The sequence below is a fragment of the Stenella coeruleoalba genome (assembly GCF_951394435.1).
Source record: "Stenella coeruleoalba genome assembly, chromosome: 8".
Taxonomy (NCBI): domain Eukaryota; kingdom Metazoa; phylum Chordata; class Mammalia; order Artiodactyla; family Delphinidae; genus Stenella; species Stenella coeruleoalba.
Window position 1 is genome coordinate 91,363,286 of NC_137154.1, and position 15,487 is coordinate 91,378,772.

The 15,487-nt window shown below is 40.6% G+C and overlaps 1 protein-coding gene across 3 annotated transcripts in view; it reads right to left on the reverse strand.

Moving 5' to 3' along the window:
* The window catches only part of CADM1 (cell adhesion molecule 1), a 335,266-nt gene that overhangs the window by 139,937 nt on the left and 179,842 nt on the right, over window positions 1–15,487 (reverse strand). The gene's annotated exons all lie outside the window — the stretch shown is intronic.

Consider the following 15,487-nt stretch of genomic DNA (forward strand, 5'->3'; position numbering starts at 1 on the left):
TATCTCTAACCTACCCTGCTTCCCAAAGACAAAGAAGGGGAAGGAAATTAAGCAAGCATTCAAATGCGGTAAAATGGCAAGTATCTGTCAGACGACTTATGTTCTGTTTTCAAAGTGTAAAAACGTGTGTGTGAGAAGTGCCGAGCCCTTGATATTAAGCAGAAGGAGGTGAGCTAGATGCTCGGCCAGTGATTATTTACACTCATCTTTATAAATAGCTTTGGCCCCAAGAAACTAAAGGGGGAATGATCATTGTAGATAGTTTCAAGTCTATGGTCAACTGTGGGACTTTGCAAAACAAAGCAAGCCTGTGGTCCGAGAGACTGCTGTCACTCACCCACTCTCACCTTCCTCCAGGCAGCCTGGCACAAGGCTGGCTGCTGCTCTGCATTTCCCAGCCTTCCCTGCAGCTAGGTTGGTCAGGTGACTAAGTCCTTACAACGTGAGCAGAAGGGACTTGTGCCAGTTCCAACCTGGTGCCTAAAGAGCAGGCTGCCCCCCTTTCTCTCTCCCTTCCGAGAGGACAAAATGGTGTGACCGCAGCGGCTCCAGAAGCTCCGTGTTGAAGGCGGCAGAGCATCGTTAGCCTAGGTCACTGAACGGCTGGGTGGGTGAGGTCAGGCTATCCACAGAACCGGAACATCCACCCTAGACTACGAAGTTAAAAAAAACATGTAATTTCTAAATATCTAACTCACTGCAAAATTTGCAGCTTTTCTATCCTCACTAATAGATTCTCAGAGAACTGCGATTAGCGATGCAAGTGTATCGATGACAATATTATGGATAATGTTCTCAACAGACCCACCAGGAGTGACCAGTTAATCTTCAAGGTCAACCAAGTGAGTTCGCTGCAGCACTAGTGCCCCAGGACACCCCTGTACAAACATCACCGCGACCTCGGTCTGCTGTGGACTTGCGAGCACAGGGAAGGGCAAGGGTAGAAGCCACTCTCCTCAGGATTCTGTAATCCAAGGCCACTGATAACTACTGTGTAAGGGTATGTGGGTGAACACTGGGGGAGAAAAGCATTGTCAGGAACCACCAAGTAATTAAGTTAATGAGCTCCAGTCCCTTTTATGCATCAACAGAGTCACTTTCCCTTCTCAGTCCCAGTAAACTATTTCTTCTATGAATGTAAAAGGTTCACACACACAAAATAATTGCCCCTGCCCTTCAACTTCAAAGGACATGCCTGACTATAATTGATACAAGTGAGCCTTACTAATTTCTAAGCAACATGAGCAGGGGAGACAAGCGAGCCCTCGGAGTCGAGAGTCTAAGACGATGGTGTGATCATGTAGAAAGTGTTCATTCCCCATTCATTTAGCGCCTTCCAGGTATTATGCTGGAGGCCCCAGATATGGTAGTAGACAGAGTACACGTGATTCCTGTACTCAGGAACTATGACCAGTGGAATTCCTGGAGCCAGACTGTAGGACAGACACAGCACTGGGGAAAGGTGAACAGTAACAAAAACACCCACCAAGCCATCATCACCAGTCCTGCCAGGAGAAATACAGACTGCAGAGAGGATTTCGTTTCACAGGCAAAGTGACCATACGAAGACAAATAACTCTAAAGCTCAATCAATTTTACCACGACGTATTGGCACCTAGAACGAACGGTCACTTTGAGCGAGTACTCGTTTCATAAGTTAGGGGAGGAAGTTCATGAAATGTTAAAAATTCCAAGCAAGCAACTGGATGTAAATTGTGATCAGATTCAGAGCTGACACGTTGAACAGTGTACATTTAAGTACAGCTCTCAGCTGCACTGGGCATATGCAAGAGAAACAGACGCCTTGAATCATTTCAAAGTACATTCCTGTCAGAAATGTCCTTTGTGACACTAAAATCAATTTCCTACGCCTTTACTAACTGTTCTACCAAAAGAAAAAGGGGGGAGAAGGAGAAAAAAAAAAGGTTAGTTTAATCGAATGTCTTTCCACTGAGGCAAGATTAAACCCAAACCTATTAAACAGTACAAATTTATGTTCAATTTTTATAATTAGTGTTGCTTTCATAGAAAGGATGGCAAGAGGACAGGATGGGACACAATCCATTTTCATTGTGGAGAAATATGGACGTTTTATACTTGTCCTGGGGAAATGAGGGAAACCTGATAAAAGCTGCTACGTGAAAAAGGGAGACTCCAATTCTTGTCCAAAGTATCCCAGAAAACTGCAGGAGAACAGATTCTGTTTTACTTGGGAATTTCAACTACTTATCCAAACTCAGAAACTGCCCCTCTACCCCCAACAGATTCTTAAATTCACATGGCCACCTCTCCTAAGAATCTCTAGAGCATCTTTAAATATACTTTATGAGGGTGCCTGCAGAGTTGGCTTAGCAATTCAATTAAACTCATGTCTCGTATGTTTAGCCGAAAAAAAGAAAAAAAATCAAAACGCCACCAAACCAAACAAAAATGGAAACACACACTGAATATCTACATACTGCAGTGTTTCACATCTCTCCTGAGGGAGAAAAGAGTTCCCCAGTCTCCCTACCTCAAGCCACACCAATAAAAGACACAATTGTTTTTTCTTTTCCTATTTTAGTTATCTTGACCTACCACAAAAGCCCATACTCTAGCTAAAAACAGACTCATTAATAATATACCGCAATTTTCGTTAGGCTCAGAAGCTGTTTTCTAGCACACGTCTCTCTGCCTCCTTTCCACTGTTGATTTAACGCAAAGCCTGGTGCCAGCGCCTCTTGCACGCAGGCCCTCTGTGAAGAGGAATGCCTGGAAAGTCACATTCCATCAGAAACCAAATAATTTTGCCAGCCATGGCCATGCCTGAGAATACCCTTCACCTTCCAAAGGAAGGTGTCATTTATTGGACTGAGATATACATATATATTATATATATGTGTGTGTGTGTGTGTGTGTGTGTGTGTGTGTGTGTGTGTGTATGTATACACACACGCACACACACGTAACTTTTTTTAATGCTTAACATGTGAGGTTTTTCAAGCTATTTGGCTTTTAAGGACTCACATTTGGGACCAGCAAGGTAACGTCTATCTTAGAATATCTGATCGCAATGAAGTTAGCTAGAGAAATCTCTAGAGTGGCTTATCTATGAATAATGAGAAAAGGAGTAAGGAGTTCATCTAGGGGGGAGTCAGACGACTCAGTAGCCAAGGGAGCATTTCAACATGAGAACAAGGCTCTGTTCATACCTAAGCTTATTGACATTTTTCATTCTCTGTGACAGCCAGTGAAGGTAAAATGAAGAGGTAGAGGTCTGGGCCACAGCGTGTGATAGTTCTGAGTGTGAGAATTCCGATCCTTTACATCAGGCACCTCTTGCTAAAGCCAAGAGGAGATCCAGGCATCAAAAGCGGCATCAGGCAAGTGCAGGAAACACTTACCCAAACACAGGGAGCAAGAAACTCATCCTTCAAATGTATAGCGTTGCCACGAACAGTCATTGTGAACTGAAACCCAGAAAACTGTTAGGTCCCTTCCGTGAGGGTATGTAACAACTCGCACGTAATGACACAAACTCCAGTGATCTATCCTTAGGGTCCCAAAGAGAAGATGTAGCATACTGGATATCGAGAGAAGCCGTGCTCAAGTTCCCTGGAAGTGTTCGACTACCATCTTTTACAAGGAACAAAACTGACTAGATAGCAAGATAAAGCAAGAGAAAACGCAAAGTGCAATACTGACTTCCCAGTCAGCAAAAGTTAATGAGTTGCAGATCACGAGCATCTCAATGTAAAACCACGGTGTGTGCATGTTATGAAATTACTCTACAAAAGATTGCTTAAGCAAATTTACAATGAAAAGCAACATCAAAACACCAAGGAAGTGGAATGAATATCAATAGGAAGCACACGTAGACACCAAGGGTGTCTTATTTTAAGAAGAAAAAAAAAAGATCTTCAACAAGGACTTTTTCAAACTACAAAGCAAGATCAGGTAAGCATCCCGGTCATAGTTATAACAACATAAATTTTACACAAGCAAATAAGCCCAACTACAGAAAATTGATCTTCCATTGCCCCTGCAGCCATGCAAGACAGCATGCAAAAATCCATCCGTGGGCACTCTTCAAAGGGTGGGACTGAATCCACAACACCTGGAGATGAACAAGAAGAACTTAAATGGGGCCAGTGGGTCCCTAAAGAGCAGTTTTTAACTGGCCCATAAGCTATTAAGAGCGGTTATAAACTGTGAACAACCAGTGCCCTACCAGGAGAAACATTTATCACACTAACATGCCTGAAAAAGTGGAGAGGGCTCATCTGCACACTCTCTGCAGCTTCCATTAGAATGTTAATTGTTCAAACTGAAGAAAAGGAGACAGAAGGAATGGCTTTTACCATCGTGTGTTAAGTTTATTTTTGTTCTTCTGACCAGTTCCCAAGGGGCAGGAGGCTAATGACGGTTCTTCATCATCAACTGCAGAGGATATTTACATCCATCCTGTAACCATGACAGCTGTGTCACTAATTCCCTAACTGCCTCAACCACATGAACCAATCATCTGGCATGAAGCTGCAAGATGGAGTGCCCTGCAGTCATTATTCACCAAGCACTTTCATTAACAAACTGCCCTTAATTACAGCGGTAATGGCGAAATTATTTCATAGCAGCAATTATTTTTCTCAGCCAATCCAGGCTATTTAAGTAGGACATTGCCTACGAAAATGGCAAAAGGCCAAGTAATCTATGACCAAAGATATGTTTTAATTGTACTACAAACTTAGTTTTCCAAATATTGCATCAGAGGGCTTTGAAATTATATTATACACCCTGTTAGGCACTCCACACACACAGACACACACACCCCAATAAAGCTAACCTTCTCTACTTCTTTATTTCAATTTGAAAGCAAAATGCATCCATAACATTCACATTAAGCACCTAAACTAATGCTATTGTCTAGCAAAGTAAAAATAATGAGTTTCTAGATCTAAACCTATACTTTGAGAATTGCTGAGCACACTAACCCATCCATTAGAGAGACATCAACTCCCCTCCCCCCAAACCCATTCCTTTCACTCAAGAGCCCTTTGTTCTTTTATACTTATACACTTAGATACCCAGCTATGATAAGGAGTGTTGGTATACCTATCTATCTGCTGGACTCATACACGAAATCACAAAGTAGTTTCCAGAAATCACATCTAGATATTCAAAATTACAGACTGAAACACATTTATGCTTAGTTTCCTCGTGTTTCAATTTGAGAATTGTTCAACATTTATCCTGAAGATGAAATTAGAGTCACAATGTCCTATCTGGAGAATAGTGAGTTTTCAGTGGAGTTAGAGAACAAGAAAGGTGTGATCTGGAGAAACTAGGAGAGTGTGGTTGAATCAAGACAAAGCTAATACCGCAGTCAGATTATATGAAGACTTGAATACTATTCTAAGGAGTTTGGATGTTACCTGGTGGACAGCAAATACCTGTTGAAAGCAAGGGATGAAGACAGCTTGAAATCAGATAGTGGTAATGGACACGGAGGGACAGGGTGGAGAAATCCATGAACGATTTTGCAGGCAGAACTATACTTGGTAACTGTTGAGTACAGATGGGAATAGAGAGCTATTCAGAGACTGCTCTATGGTTTCTAGCTTGTAAGAATAGACAGATGATGAGCTAGGGAATGCAATAAGGATCTGTAATACATTTGAACACTTCAAGTTTTCAACATCTATAGGATATTAACCTATCGATATTAAGGAAATAGCTAGAAAGAATAATAATTAACATTTATGGCTTATTAATTATATGTCAAGCGCTGTGCCAAACGCATTAGATGTATCAACTCACTTGATACTCAAAACAGTAGGATCTATGAATTAGATTCTATTTTTACAACCATTTTTAAGGACAAGAAAGCTGAGGCTCAATGACCCAAGGTCACTATGGCAGAGGAGGCTAGTTGCTTAGCAAATATCCATTCTTCCCTTAGTCCTTGGATGACAGAACCCTTCTTTTTTAGCTGGCCATGGTAAAGATAACATTTCCTACTTCCTTCACATTTAGGGCATGCACTGTAAGTAGAAGGGCTGGGTGGGTTGGAAAAGAAACCGGTTCGGCCTGGAGGACTCTTCATTGTCTTTCCTGCTGCCTAAGAGGCAGCTGCTCTACCTAAGCCCCCAGCAGTCATCCTGGATAAGAAGGCACCAACTGGGGATTGTGAAGCAGAAAGAAGGAGGCTGAATTCCTGAAGATCGGGTGGAGGCTCTGAATTGCGCACCTCCAGACATCTTTCAGGTGACAAAATCAACAAGTGTTTAAACCATCATTTTGGGGATCTCTTTTAGAGCCAAAAGGAATTCCTAAATGATACAGTCACACAGCGAATAAGTAGCATAGGCAGGATTTAAAACTCAAGTCTTTCTGATTCCAAATCCTATGCTCGTAACAAAAGGGCTAGACTACTCAGGAGAGACAGAGGCTATAGGTGCAGATTGTCAATTACTGGTGTATGCACATCTTGACAGATTTCATTACTTCCTCTAATACAAAAATAATGCAAACTATTCAGCATCATCATAAAAGGGAAGTATTATCATTAGATAAACAATCGATGATAGAGAATTAACATATTACTGATTTTAGAGAACTAAAATAAATAATTCTAACGTTCCTAAAATTATCAGGCATAATTTTATCTTCCTGTTGAGGTCTCATTTTGTAGTCCTGTAGAATATTTTTATTAAACAGAGCTACAAAAGAATTGGCAAGTTACTTATATACTGAGTAAATGGGAAATAATCTAGTTCCTTCTTTCCTAAATTTTAATTGGATAAAAATCCAGTTCTGTAAAGAAATGAAATACTAATAATTTTGCAATGAAGTATGTTTCCATATAAAAGTAATGTACAATTTCTCCTGTCAAAAGCATTAATAACTTATAGGCTAAAATCAGTTATTATGATTGGATTTGGATTTCCTATGCAGTTATATGTTTATAGATATCTTCCCTGTATTACACACTGGTGAGTTGTTTTTTTGTTTTGTTTTGTTTTGCGGTACGCAGGCCTCTCACTGTTGTGGCCTCTCCCGTTGCGGAGCACAGGCTCCGGACCCGCAGGCTCAGCGGCCATGGCTCACGGGCCTAGCCGCTCTGCAGCATGTGGTATCTTCCCGGATTGGGGCACGAACCCGTGTCCCCTGCATCAGCAAGCGGACTCTCAACCACTGCGCCACCAGGGAAGCCCCACTGGTGAGTTTTAACTGAAGGTTAATAACCTTTATTCCTACAAGAAGAATTGCAAAAGTAGTATTTAACCTTCACTTTTATATCGTCAATGCCTGGGTGTGCTGGAGTTGGTGGGAATTCAGAAAAGAAATGCTTCATTTAATTAATTAGAAAAGGTCTCCTAGAAGAATATCTGGAAGGATGATGTAGTTTCAGGTTTTGCGGTGACAACACCCTTAAAAAGCAAAGGAAATCCTTTCTTTATAAAATTTTTTTTAAAAATTCAATACAAAACGTGGTTTTCCCAGAGAGAAATTATATCCTCTGTTAAAATATTATTTTTGAAGTTCATGATTTAACTAGAATTCCAGTCTCTGTAGCAGAGAGACAAGACAAATGGTTTCTTCTATCTAAAGCAATGATAGCTATATTTCAAAATATCCACATAGTTCATACTTTTAACAACATTATAGCCAGTAAGTGAATGTATTTCATCTTGATGATTTCATATATTGCATTAATGAGAAAAATCGAGGTATATTATCTGAGGATCTAAAATATTGTGTAATTACAAGTTTTATGCCAGCTTTCAAGTAATTCCGTTTTTCAAAGACAGTAAAGGGAAAAGAATCTGAGCTAGACAGATATTCTCTCTCTGAACAATAAGAGAAAGTAATTCAACTTAACAGTTCGGTTTTCTCCCTGAAGAGCTGTGTGATCAGTGAGAAGCAATGGATTAATTCCATATTCTCTCTGCTTATGTATGTTTTTAAACATCTTCTGGAGTAAATATGCTAGCGGTAAGCACATACTACTCGGGAAAAATGCGTGTTGTAGGACATTCTCTAGGCTCTCCTAGTGACTAAAAGCAAACATAATAAAACAACCTGCCATAAACTCAGTGCTTCCTCATTTACCTATTCTTGTCTGAGCCCTTTAAAACACGCAAATCATATTCCAGTGCATTCCTAATGTTTGACCCAGATTACGCAAAAGAATACCAGGGTAATAAAAATCTTCCTATGCTTTACTCACAAATGTTGGAGAAATAAGATAGGCAGAAGCTACTACAACCATATAATGTCATGGATTCCTCTTCCTAACCCTAGTTCCAATAGCTGCTAACTACCAGAACTTCCTACGGTAGTCAGGTCCTGTTGTAAATTGTCCTCTAAGATTTTCTGACTACATTAGAACCACTTGTTTGTCTTCCTAGCCATTTTGCAACAGTGGTGCGACACTCTAGGCAAAGCATTCCATAGGGTTAGAGCCCTGCTTGAGGGAACCAGAGGAATGCAATCATCACCCACAAATGCACCATCTGTTCTGTCTTACTGCTTAATTAAACTAAAACTGGTAGGTTCTTAATTCTCACAGCTCATAAAAATAAAGGTCACAACAGAGTATGAGCATCATGCATCATCCACACAACATACAGTTGCTAAAGTATATTTTGTCAACCTATCACTCAAAAGAAAAAAGAAACACACCATCTAGCTGACGTCAAGGCATTGCGTGATTCTATCAGTCATGATCGCAGATCAGTGACGGGACAGCTGAACTGTCAGCCTGAGTGAACAGAAGGTTCAATTCTTGGCTGTTGTCTTTACCTCTCTCCTATAGCACTTGCCAAAAAAAATTCTTCCTCACATTACAAGACCACTCATAAATTTGTTTGTTATATCATTCATTCGTTCATTCTTCAACCATTTATCAAAGGCTTATTTATGCATGGCATTCGGTCTGGTACTTTAGAAGATACAAAGATGCATCAGATGCAGACTCTAAGCATGCCCAGCTGCTAATGATATACATATATGGCTATATGTGTGTGTATATATATAATAGCTTTATTGCAATACAATTCACATAGCATACAATTTACTCAGTGTACAATTCAGTGGGTTTTAGTATATTCATTCATGGTATATTTTAGTATATTCAGTGGTTTTTTTAGTATAATTTAGTATAGTATATTCACACAGAGCTGTGCAACTATCACCCCTTATCCAATTTCAGAACATCATCTTCATTCTAAAAATAATTTTATACCCACAAGCAGCCACTCCTATTATCTTCTCCCAGTCCCTAGCAGACCACTGACCTACTTTCTGTCTCTATAGATCTACCTATTCCGGACATTTCATATAAATGGACTCACATAATATGTGGCCTTTGGGCTTTTTTCACTTGGCGTAATGTTTTCGAGGTTCAACCATATTACAGCATGTGTCAGAACTTCATTCTTTTTCGTTGCTCAATAATATTCCTGTGTGTGTCTGTGTGTGTGTGTCTGTGTGTATACATTCTGTTTATTCATTCATCAGCTGTTGGACATTTGGGTTCTTTCCATTTTTTGGTTATTATGAATAATGCTGCTATAAACATTCCTGTACATGTTTTTGTGTGGACATATGTTTTAATTCTCTAGGGTATGCAGTTAGGAGTGCAACTGGTGGGTCATATGGTAACTCTATGTTTAACTTTTTGAGGGACTGCCAACCTGCTTTCCAAATTAGCTGTACTATTTTACATTACCACTGGCAATGTATGAAGATTCCAATTTCCCACATCCTTGTCAACACTTATTATTGTCTGTCTTTTTTTAGTTTAGTCATCCTTGTGGATGTAAAGTGGAATCTCATTTTGATTTTGATTTGCATTTCTCTAGTGACTAATAATGTTGAGCTTATGTGCTTATTGGCCAATTATATAACTTCTTTGGAGAGATGTGTTATATATTTTGAGCAACTTTTAATCAACCACTCGGTAGAAATATATGAAGTATTATATTTGCTATCTCCCAGCACCAATGTGTGACATTTTCCATCAAAACTCTAATTAATCTTCTCACCCTAAAGTTCCTTTTGATGTTTAAATGCACACACTAATATGTATGTCCAAATACAAAGAAGTCTTGAAATTCTATAGCATAATTTAAAGGGTGGGGGGTAAGAATAGGTGGGTGAAATTTCACTCGACTAGTTCGTTCTTTCTAGCCAATAGCCCATTTTCCAAGTCTACTAAAAGTCAACTAATAAGAATTTCTGAAGAAGATATGTAACTTGGAAGTAGATGAATTATAGGAAATTCAAGAGGAGGAAATGATGGTGAGAAGAATGATGAACAAATTCAGCTTCACAACAAGCAAATTCAAGAAACGTTAGAGAGATAACGCAACCTCAGGAGAGCTTGACTGATTTAGACAGTAGTAGAGAGATTTTGTAGGTAACTAAGAGTTATTTCTTAGGAAAGTGGATGAATCATGGTGTCACTGGCCCAGAAGAAAAGCAAGGATGGGGATGGGAAGGAGGGGAGCAAAACAAAATGCAGACCCACTGAAGGAGGACTAGTGGATTTTGTTGCTCTTTTAAGGAAAGAGATTTGAAAAAGGAAAAAATAATGGGCCAAAAAATAATGGGCCAATCTGGGCCACAGTGGATTTGGCCTGGGATATGTGAGTTGTTTTTCCAGGGCAGGAGAGGGGAAGACCATGCAAAGAACCCAAGCAGGATGGCGCTCAGGAGAGGGTGTGGGTTAGAGATGCTTGTGGGAAACAAAAGAGCTGCAGTCTGTTCACACAACAGAGAAAAACCTGACATTATTCTTAACTCCTTTCAAGCCAAATCATTCTAGTTGGAAACAATGGGGAACTTAATTCAGTGATATAGTTATGAGATACTGATGAATGAAACTAATTGATCCTCCTTACTGCGCCCGTAAAAGTAATCACGTGTCTCCCTTTAGACTTCTCTGAATTGAATCACGCACCTTTAACTTTCTTCGCTGTGCAGGTTTTTAAAACTCCGTAACATTTCTCTCCAGATAAGACAAATAAAAACAAAACAAATAAACGACAGCAACAATAAGCATGATGATTTGGATGCCACGTTCTCTACAAGAAACAAAAGAAGGCAAAACTGTAAAGGAGTCAGCAGTACCTTTACCGGCGATATACTGCAGGCCCCCAATCGATAACTCTGTTCTCTCTTGTTGGTATGTCCGTGGAAAAGGTGCACGACAGCAGAAACAGAGACCTTAAAAAGCAATTAAGGGTGAGGAATCTCCTGCCAAACCGCTAGTACAGATGTAACCTTTTTTTTCACAGAGCTTAGCTTCATTCCATGGACAAGAAGCAGCTTGATAAATACTACATGATGAAAAAGTGATCAAATTTATAAAAACTAAAGATGAGGAATGACCAATGGGAGAACCCCAGGTGCTACGGAGAGTGGCTGCACGGATTTCTGTGCTTCCTGCTCCCGGTAGGTGGCGCCAAACTCCTTGAAGAGGAAACAGAAAGCCAAGTTAAAGGGCTGGTGTGTGTCTAGATTGAAGGGCTAAAGAATCTGCTTGTGAGTTGGCAATTTTTCTTTCAAGGCAGCTTTTCTTCACTGGTATTGGCAAGCTTTACATTTCAGAAGTGATTCACCTACGTCACGTTATTTATGCACTTCTTTTCTCCCCTGTAAGTGCCCAGCTTCATGTTAACAGTATGACCACCTTCATTGCACAACTCAACTGTGTCCATCACATAAATGGAAGGTTCATTACAGCACCTATTAAAAGCATTTTCAAAGGGAAAATAGCATTTTAAAGCCATTAGGATCCCGGAAGTTAAAATCTCTAGGAAGAAATGTTACAAAACTGCTTTTTACAACCATCAACCAGAATGAAACCCTGTTTCTGGTCCCCACAATAGCCACAGGGAAGCAACAATAACTGGGATTACCTTCTCAGGTGGCTCTGACACCCACATATGCTCCCAATCTTTCAGGCCTTGGGGTGGAAGAGTGTCAGAAACACGCCTCAGACATGCATCTCCTGGTAGCCCTGTTCTGAAGGCAGCCATGGGTCAGATCTCAGTGCATCCTCAACAAGGGTCCCCGCCCCCAAAGAAGCAGTGCTGGGGAGCTGGGGTGGGGCTGGGAAGGAAGGGTTGGTCAAGCTGGGATAAAAGGAGGATGAAGAGAAGGGTGTGTCTCTGCGGGCAAACGCAGGCAGGCGAGAGTTAGCTATCCTCTAGATCCTCCTCTAGATCCGATGTTTATAACAAACAAACATTTCCTGCCAACCTCCTAAGATTGTTAAACAACGGCAGCCAAGACTGACTTCCATTCGGCACAATTACATAAGACCAAGCAGTGCATTGCTCTCATTTTCGGAGCTTTGTTTTAAGCTCCCTCATTAATCTTTCAGTCTTTTCCCATCTCTGCCTGACTATAACTGCCCTGAATTTATCCAAGCCTGCAGCATGCCAGGCTCACTGGTGTCTAAATCACCAGGAGCTGAATACACATGCTACTCGTGGGAGTCTACACTTCCATCAGAAAGAACCAATCACAGCTCAGGAGACGTAAACCTCTTTTTAATTGTATTCTATGATACTAACAGGCATTCATTACACACGGACCTTAAAACAAGATTTGCTCTTGGCTGCTCATAATTGTATTTCTACAGCAGTTTAAACCGTTGGCACCTGCGATTGCTAGCAGGCTTAACTAAGAATTTCTATTATCCCAGTTTCAAGGGTTACATTTAAAATAAAACTCGGAGGGGCAAAACATTACATACACACATATTTACACAAATTAAGTACTATGCAAAAAGTCAATACCTTCTGCACACAAAACTACATTAAACCCAATTAGCCCTAAGCAAAACTATAGGAAGCAGGTTTTCTGTGAACCAACGGAGGAGCTGTTCTGTATAATAAAGAATATAAAAGCAGCGAGATTACAGGGTTCTGCAGAATTGTCAATAAATGCTTTTCAAAAATCATTACCAGGCTTCCCTGGTGGTGCAGTGGTTGAGAATCTGCCTGCTAATGCAGGGGACACGGGTTCGAGCCCTGGTCTGGGAAGATCCCACATGCCGAGGAGCAACTAGGCCCGTGAGCCACAACTACTGAGCCTGCGCGTCTGGAGCCTGTGCTCCGCAACAAGAGAGGCTGCAATAGTGAGAGGCCCGCGCACCGCGATGAAGAGTGGCCCCCGCATGCCACAACTAGAGAGAGCCCTCGCACAGAAATGAAGACCCAACACAGCCAAAAATAAATAAATTAATTAAAAATCAAGCATTTGAAGCCCTTTTTTTAAAAAAAAAAATCATTACCAAGACTGATTTCTAAATTAATTAACTTAAATGAAATTAACATAAAACAGTCCAAGCCAAGGAATTTATACACAAGTAACCGCTGACTTCTGGGTTCTAAGAAAGAAGGGCTCTTTAAGCATGTATCTGTTGTCCAAGGTTTTGCCACGCTATTCCAAACTCTAAGGCACAAAACAGTCACCAAACTAAAGTACAGTGTCCTTCTGGTTATGGCTTCCTACTTGATAATGACCAAAATTAAATTATACAAATATTTCACTAAATATCGTCTCAAACCTTATAAATATTAATATGACCTCAATCTCCTATGTGCCCAGCATTTAAAAATCCATTTAAAAATCTTGGAAACTAATTTAAGATTTCCATCTAGAATACAAATTAGCACGTCCTCTTCCTTGCTCTGTTTTGCTCCACAACCATATCTGCACGTTTACTACTGAATGTCAATCGGTAGCACTTAAAGATGATGAATATTAAAAGCATGCTTCTGCCTGCTAACATATTAGAGCCTGGCAACCACTGAATTTGTCATAAGCTACATTTTCGGTAAACAAACGATTGCCTTTAAAGCACCAAAGCATTCCGTAAATTCCCAAATTGTGAAAAAGGTACACAGAGGGTGAAAATTTACTGTTAAATATATCAGCTGAGAGGATTGCACGAAATTTAAATCTTTTTGAAAACTTACCACCTCACAGTCACACTTGGCTGTACTTTCTAAAGTATTTCCCTGAGGACTACATTTGAACAATGCCAGCTGCTATGAACTGAACAGTCAGCATGTGCCAGGCACTGAGCATTTTACATATATACATACATGCATGCTTTTGAAATATACATGCAATCTACCTACATGCCATCTTCACATACATACTACATTATTTGCATACATGCATGCTACCTTTACATACACAACACGATATGAAATTTCCTACCCTGTAAGGTAAGCTATTGTTTTCCTTGGAGAGGTTAGACGACTTACTTGAGGTCGTGAGCAAACGAAAGGTAGAACCAGAATTCCAACCCAGGTTTATCTCTCCAATCCCCTATATACTACTATGCAGCCAATTTTCTGTCATATAAAACCTCCTGGGGACTTCCCTGGTGGCGCAGTGGTTAAGAATCCACCTGCCAATGCAGGGGACACGGGTTCGAGCCCTGGTCCGGAAAGATCCCACGTGCTGCGGAGCAGCTAAGGCCATGCGCCACAACTACTGAGCCTGTGCTCTAGAACCCACGAGCCACACTACTGAGCCGGCACGCCACAACTACTGAAGCCCACGCGCCTAGAACCCGTGCTCCGCAACAAGAGAAGCCACCGCAATAAGAAGCCCGCACACCACAAGGAAGAGTAGCCCCCACTCGCCACAACTAGAGAAAGCCTGCATGCAGCAACGAAGACCCAACGCAGCCAAAAATAAATAAATAAATAACTTTATTTAAAAAAAGAAAACCACCTCCTGAAGGGCTGACATTTGCCGGATACTGCTTACTCTGTTGGGTCCAGAGCTTAATACCTATTTATTTTACATTTGCATTAAGAAAACCTTCTCGTATACAAATATTATTTCTGTAAGGATTCATTCATCCAGAAGACTGAACAGAAGTGCACCTTTGACGCGACTATAGAAAAGATTATTATTACTATTATTTTTTACTTAATTAAAAATGGCCTATTGGGCTCACCTCTTTAGTATATGGAAGAGCAGCTAGTTTACTCTGTCAAATCTCTGTACAACACACCTGTTCTTACCCGACTCTGTGCCATATGACCCAGCACTCCCACTCCTGGGCATATACCCAGATAAAACTATTATTGGAAAAGATATATGCACCCCTCTGTTCACAGCAGCACTATTTACAATAGCCAAGACACAGAAACAACCTAAATGTCCATGAACAGAGGAATGGATAAAGAAGATGCGGTACATATATACAATGGAATCTTACTCAGCCATCAAAAAGAATGAAATAATGCCATTTGCAGCAACATGGATGGACTTAGAGATTATCCTGCTAAGTGAAGCCAGTCAGACAGAGAGTCAAATATCATATGACATTGCTTATATGTTGAATCAAAATTTGACACAAATGAACTTATCTACAAAACAGACTCACAAAGAGAACACACTTGTGGGTGGTTGCCAATGGGGAGGGTAGGCGGGGGAGAGTTGGATTGGGAGTTTGGGATTAGCAGAT